Genomic DNA, 6,099 nt, shown 5'->3' with positions numbered 1-6,099 from the left:
AAGAGTCCCTTTAAATACCTTTTGTGACCACGGACCCCCAAGACCTAAAAGAGTTAAATAACATTTTTCAAGCCTTCACAAGATCCCCTATGTCGTCTCCCAGGCGTCCGCTTACGAGAACCACTGTTTTAAGAGGATTCCCCCTCCTGCCCCAAAGACATAAACTTTTAACTCTCTTCACTCACATGCAGGTGGAAGGATATTTCCTCTGCCAATCACATCACCCTCCCTAGAAAATTGGGCTGCCTGATTCAAAGCCGCTTCTCTTGGTACAAGAGCTTAACGCATTGTAAGCCGCCCTGAGTCTCCGGAGAAGGGCGGCATATAAATAAAAAAAAAAACAAAACAAAAAAAAGAGCAGCTTTTTTTTAAAAAAAAAGCCACAATCTTTGGCTTGGTGCCATGCTGGCGCCCTGCCATCAAAGGCCTTTTGCCCCGATTCTGGAAAATTACTAGCCCAAACACCTCGGCGTTCCCAAAACATTCCAGCGGCATCGCATTGGCTGGATTTGGGCTGGTCATGGGGAGGAGGAAGGGACTGAAGGAAATCGTTCGGTATTGATTGTGTGGGAAACTCAGATTCCACCTGACTTTACTGCAACTAGTAAAACATTTGGTTCACTTCAACCAAATGGGAGTCGAGGGTTTTTCTTCCCTAAGGGATCAGACTGGGGTGGGTCTGACAGCCTGAGAAATTATGATTAGCAGTAGCAGATAATGAATTTTTTTTTAATATGTAATATCAAACTTTTATTGCTGAAAACTAATAATTGGGGGAAACACACAAGTGACGCAAAAGTCGTAACACAGAGGCTCAAAGAATAAGACTTTATAAAGGGAACCAGCCGACCACTTGTATTACTTGACTTATACAATTCATACAGCACCCGGTTAACATTGAGTTGGGTCACATTCATTTTCAAAATACAATACTGCAATTAATCACTGCAAATGGTTCCATAGGACTGACTGACAGACAGGCCAGCTTAAAATTTGGAACACCTCCACTGGCAGACAGAAATTATTTCAGTTTTCACCATCACCAAGAATAGATTAGTATACGATGGAAAAAGACCTAGAGTGAAATACTTCTGTAAGTACGAGCAATGTTAGAACACAGATTTGTTCGCAGCAGTTAAGAATCCAAGGAACCGGACTTAAAATTTTATTGGCGTTATAAATGGATAGCGTCTGATTTTTCAATTAATCATTTCGACAGTTTTCCCACATTTCTCAAGGAAAGAATAAAAAGGAAGAGTTATTTTCTTGAAGGACGGTGCAATGAAAAACAGGCCCATCCAGAGAAATACACTGATTTAATGAGGGTTAAAAGGGGGTGGGGGAAGAGGGAAGAAAGAAAGAGAAACAGCAATAATTTTAAAGGTAAAGGTTCCCCCGCACATGCGTGCTAGTTGTTTCCGGCGCTCATCTCCCTTTCTAAGCCGAAGAGCCAGCACTGTCCGAAGACATCTCCGTGGTCATGTGGCCGGCATGACTAAACACGGAAGGCGCACGGAGCAGTTACCTTCCCACCAAAAATGGTCCCTATTTTTCTACTTGCATTTTTTACGTACTTTCGAATTGCTAGGTTGGCAGAAGCTGGGACATGTAACAGGAGCTCACACCGTTACGCGGCGCGCTAGGGATTCGAACCGCTGAACTGCCAACCTTCTGATCGACAAGCTCGGCGTCTTAGCCGCCGAGCCACTGCGTCCCTGAGGATTTTAATAATTTTAAGGCCTTGCCAAAACTGAAATCCCAAGTGATTTGATTAGAAAAAAACCACAAGTTTATCAAGGAACTGTGAGAAAGTTCTGAATATCTTATCAGACTGCACAGGGATTCATGCAGAAGCTGGAATGAATGGATGCGACGGTGGCTCACAACAGCTTGTGTTTTGCGGCATATAATAAGACTGTTTACATGTCGCAAACTATAGTAAAACACGGGCAAGGACGAGAAATACTTCACAGGAATGACAACGAGAAGGGGGTTTGTCCCAGCTGTTATTGCACACGGTTGAAATGTCTTGCCGAAGACATTTGTTAAAATATAGGTAGTCCTTGACTTACAATAGTTCATTTCGTGACCCGTCCAAAGAGCACTGAAAAACGTGACTTGATGACCGTTTTTCACACTTACCTTTCCAGCATCCCCATGATCATGTAACCAAAGTTCACACGCTTGGCAACCGGTTCATATTTATTTATTTATTACATTTATTTATTTAATTTATTAAATTTATATGCCGCCCCTCTCCGGAGACTCAGGGCGGCATATAAATTTAATAAATTTATATTAGACTTATGACCGTTGCTTTTTTTTTCCCCACGAGGTCATGTGATCATCTTTTACGACTTTCTCGCAAACAAAGTCAATGGAGAAGCCAGATTCACTTAGCCTAAACCAGGGGTCAGCAACCTGCGGCTCTGGAGCCGCATGTGGCTCTTTCACCCCTCTGCTGCGGCTCCCTGTCACTCAAAATATGTGTCACAGCCGTCAATGTGCGACACCTGCCGGCACGGGCTTTATTGAGCTTTTCAATCCCCAGTAGGTCAACCATGGATAAATCCAAGAAAAGAAAAGTTTCAGAAGAAAACAGAACGGTTAATTCAACTACGTATGCTAGTTTTGTGGCCGCTCAAGAAATAGTCAGGCACGGGAAGGGTTTTGTGGCTCCCGGTGTTTTCTTTTCTGTGGGAAACGGGTCCAAATGGCTCTTTGAGTGTTTAAGGTTGCCTAAGCGACTAACTTACCAAAGGCAATGATTCACTTAACAACCGCTGCGAGAAAGATCGTAAAATGAGGCAAAACTCACTTGACAAATGTTTCACTTAACCACAGAAATTTGGGGCTCAATTGTGGTCGTAAATCGAGGACTGCCTGTAATGCATAATGTTCTTATACTAGCCTTTGGTTTACAATGACACATCTAGATGTTTTTAAAGGCAGTGGTCACAGGTAAGGCCAAAACCAAATACACTCGACGTTAACAAAAACACTTCTGGAAAAGAGGCAACTATGATACTCTAAAGAGGACCTGCAAAAAAAAAAACAAAAAAAAAAACCATTCTAAATTTGGGGAAAGAAAGCAATTTCCCTGCCCAAGTAAGAAATCTTGCGTAGAAAAAAAAAAATATCCAACTTCCCCTTGGATCGGTGGTGTTTTTAATACTAGGATAAAAAATGAGAAACTGGCTGTTGGAAGAACAGAAATCAGACACTTAAATGTCATGCTTCATTCTGTGGCAAATTGTGACCTGGGGGAGGGAAATAAATGGGATAAAATTCTACAGGGCTAAAATGTCATCCGAGGGCCCCAGAAATACCTGCAAATATCAAGTGTGTTTTAACAGTTACGCAATTGGATTTGTTTTTTTTTATTCCTACCAAGATTTCTGTTGGAACAAGCTTCCAACTGAAGCAATCTGCCTCCTGCAGAGATAAACGCTATTATGCAACGTTTTATTCAGAGGTTTCAAATATTGAAAGATGGGCTCCAGCATGAGTCAGAAAGCTTAAAAGACAAAATCTCTGGTCTTGGTGACCGACCTAGATTGGATCCTGATTCAAAGATTACTGTGTGCAACCAGCCATGAACGTGGTAAACGCTCATGGCGAGTGACAAGAAGCTGAGCGAGCAAATACAGAACATGGTAATAAATATATATGTGTGTGTTTCCCCGAAAATAAGACACTGTTCTTATATATTTTTTTTGAACCCTGAAATTCAAGGTGTTAGTTATCACCTTTAAAGCGCTCCATGGCTTAGGACCTGGGTACCTACCAGACCGTCTTTTGCCACCAATAGCCTCCCACCGACCAGTTCGTTCTCACAGGGAGGGACTACTCAGGGTACCGTCAGTCAAATTATGCCGACTGGCGACTCCCAGGGGGAGGGCCTTCTCTGTGGGGGCTCCAAGCCTTTGGAATGAACTGCCCCCGGAGATACGGAATATCCCTGATCTCCGTGCTTTCCGCCGTGCCCTCAAGACCCTGATGTTCCAACAGGCGGGGCTAAACATATGAACATGTGAATGATTTTTTAAATGTTATCTAATTCTGGGTTTTATTTAATTGACCAAACTAAGTAATAATTTTAATTAGCAATTTTATGATGTTTGTGTGCCTATATTTTTCTTGACTGTACACTGCCTTGAGTCCTACGGGAGAAAGGCGGTATAGAAATATAATAAATAAATAAAATAAATAAAATAAATAAGCGCTTGGCCTTATTGCCATGCGCTCAAAAGCCCGATTGGGCTTATTATCAGGGGATGCCTTATTTTGGGGGAAACAGTATATATTTTGAGATACTGGTGCTTTTCTGCATTTCAGATTAGCAGCCCCTTGGATGCAAGTCATGTTGTTCATGAGCATGAAAAGGTTGCTAGCATTGCTTGCTTTTAAGGAACATCAAGGAGTCGTGAAACCAGGTATCCATTGCTTATGCAAGATTGGCGACGGGATATTGGATCACCAATCCTTCCTTTTAGTTTTTTTGGGAGAATCTTATTGGGGGTGGGGGGGAAGATATCCCAAAAGTGCTTTTTCAAAAGGCTCCTAACTTTGAAGACGTTTCGCTTCTCATTCTTCAGTTCTGACGGAACGTTTGGAGAATGGATGGATTTATATTTTCTTGCAGTCATCTGGTGGTTAGCACTCCCTCTGAGAGTCATTCCATCCTCCAGCATTCAGTCAGAACTAAAGAAGCTTCTTGGACGAGAAGCGAAATGTCTTCAAGGAAGAACAAAGTCCAGTTGCCTTTTGAAAAAGCACCTTTGGGGACAAGATGACCTGGATCGGGGGTCTCCAACCGTGGCAACTTTAAGACTTGTGAACTTCAACTCCCAGAATTCCTCAGCCAGCTTTGGAGACCCCTGACCTGGATGATTGAGAATCTCCATATTTATTGGGGGATGGGGGGGAATCATCAAATGGTATGGATTTCACAGTACTTTTTGCTTCTCAAACCTTCCATAACCATGAACCAAACAGGGTTTGTCTTAAGCAGAAAATGTTTACACCTTCATATTCTTTACTTCAACAACAGAATTTACTTCGGTCTTTTTCGAGATACATCTCTGATGTATTTCACTTTACATTCAAATAGTTCCCAAAGCCAGATTTGCAAGTACTAAACAGACAATAAAAACAAAAAAGGCAGTCAATATTAAAAAAAAAAAAAAAAAACAACCCCCCCCTCCCCTCAACTTGAAAGAAATTGAGTGATTTTCCTGGCGGGGAATAAATGCTAGGCGTTGCAATTTTAACCGACATGATAAAATATGCAACCTTACTGAACACTGCTGCTTACATTCACAGTTAAAACTGGTAAACTGTAAGAAAACATGGTTATGAGCCCTACTAGCATGAAGAAAAGCTGCAGAGCAGTGCAATGCTTGGCTCACCTTTATGCCAAAGTTTTATTGTTTACATCTAAGAGAAACCGAAACGTGCCTTACAATCTCAGCTTCCTATGTTCGTCTTTGTTTTTAAATGGAACAATGAAAAGCATGGAAACCTCAGAGCTGTTTGCAATTAGTTCTCTGATCATCACTGGATCCATGCTAAAAAATCCCAAGTCTGCGAAAATTCACTGAGAAGCAATCCTAACTGGCCTAACCTCAGCAGGGCATAAAGCGACACGCATTTGTGTGTCTTTCCTTCAATGCAGCTGTCAAAAGGGTGCAATGAGCGCTTAATTCTTTTGTGCAGAAACACAAGAAACCCTTTCAGAAAACAAGCGCCTGTCGTGTTCCTAAAAGCACGACGAGCGATGCTGGGTTACACATTGGTTCCACTCTTTAAAATGAACGTTCTGCATTTAATCCTTAAGCTTTTGGGAAGGATGGGGAGTGAGTTTGCCCAGGCGAACAACCCTGCTTTCTGCTTCTCTATAAACGTATGGCCAGGTAGATTTTTGGCCCCCCCTTGAATAACAACATCTCGAGAAGTACACACAAAACTTAGCATTATCAACCCTGATGCAAACACACAATGCACGTTTGAAGCAGCTTTGACGGTTAGGTTGTTTCCCCCAAAGCAAACCCATTTCTCCTTCAAACCGTTGACAAAGTAAAACATGAAAACCATTCC

The sequence above is a fragment of the Pantherophis guttatus genome, chromosome 17 (assembly GCF_059756535.1).
Source record: "Pantherophis guttatus breed Tessera chromosome 17, ASM5975653v1, whole genome shotgun sequence".
In the NCBI taxonomy this organism is placed as follows: domain Eukaryota; kingdom Metazoa; phylum Chordata; class Lepidosauria; order Squamata; family Colubridae; genus Pantherophis; species Pantherophis guttatus.
Note: the sequence above shows the minus strand (reverse complement) of the source record.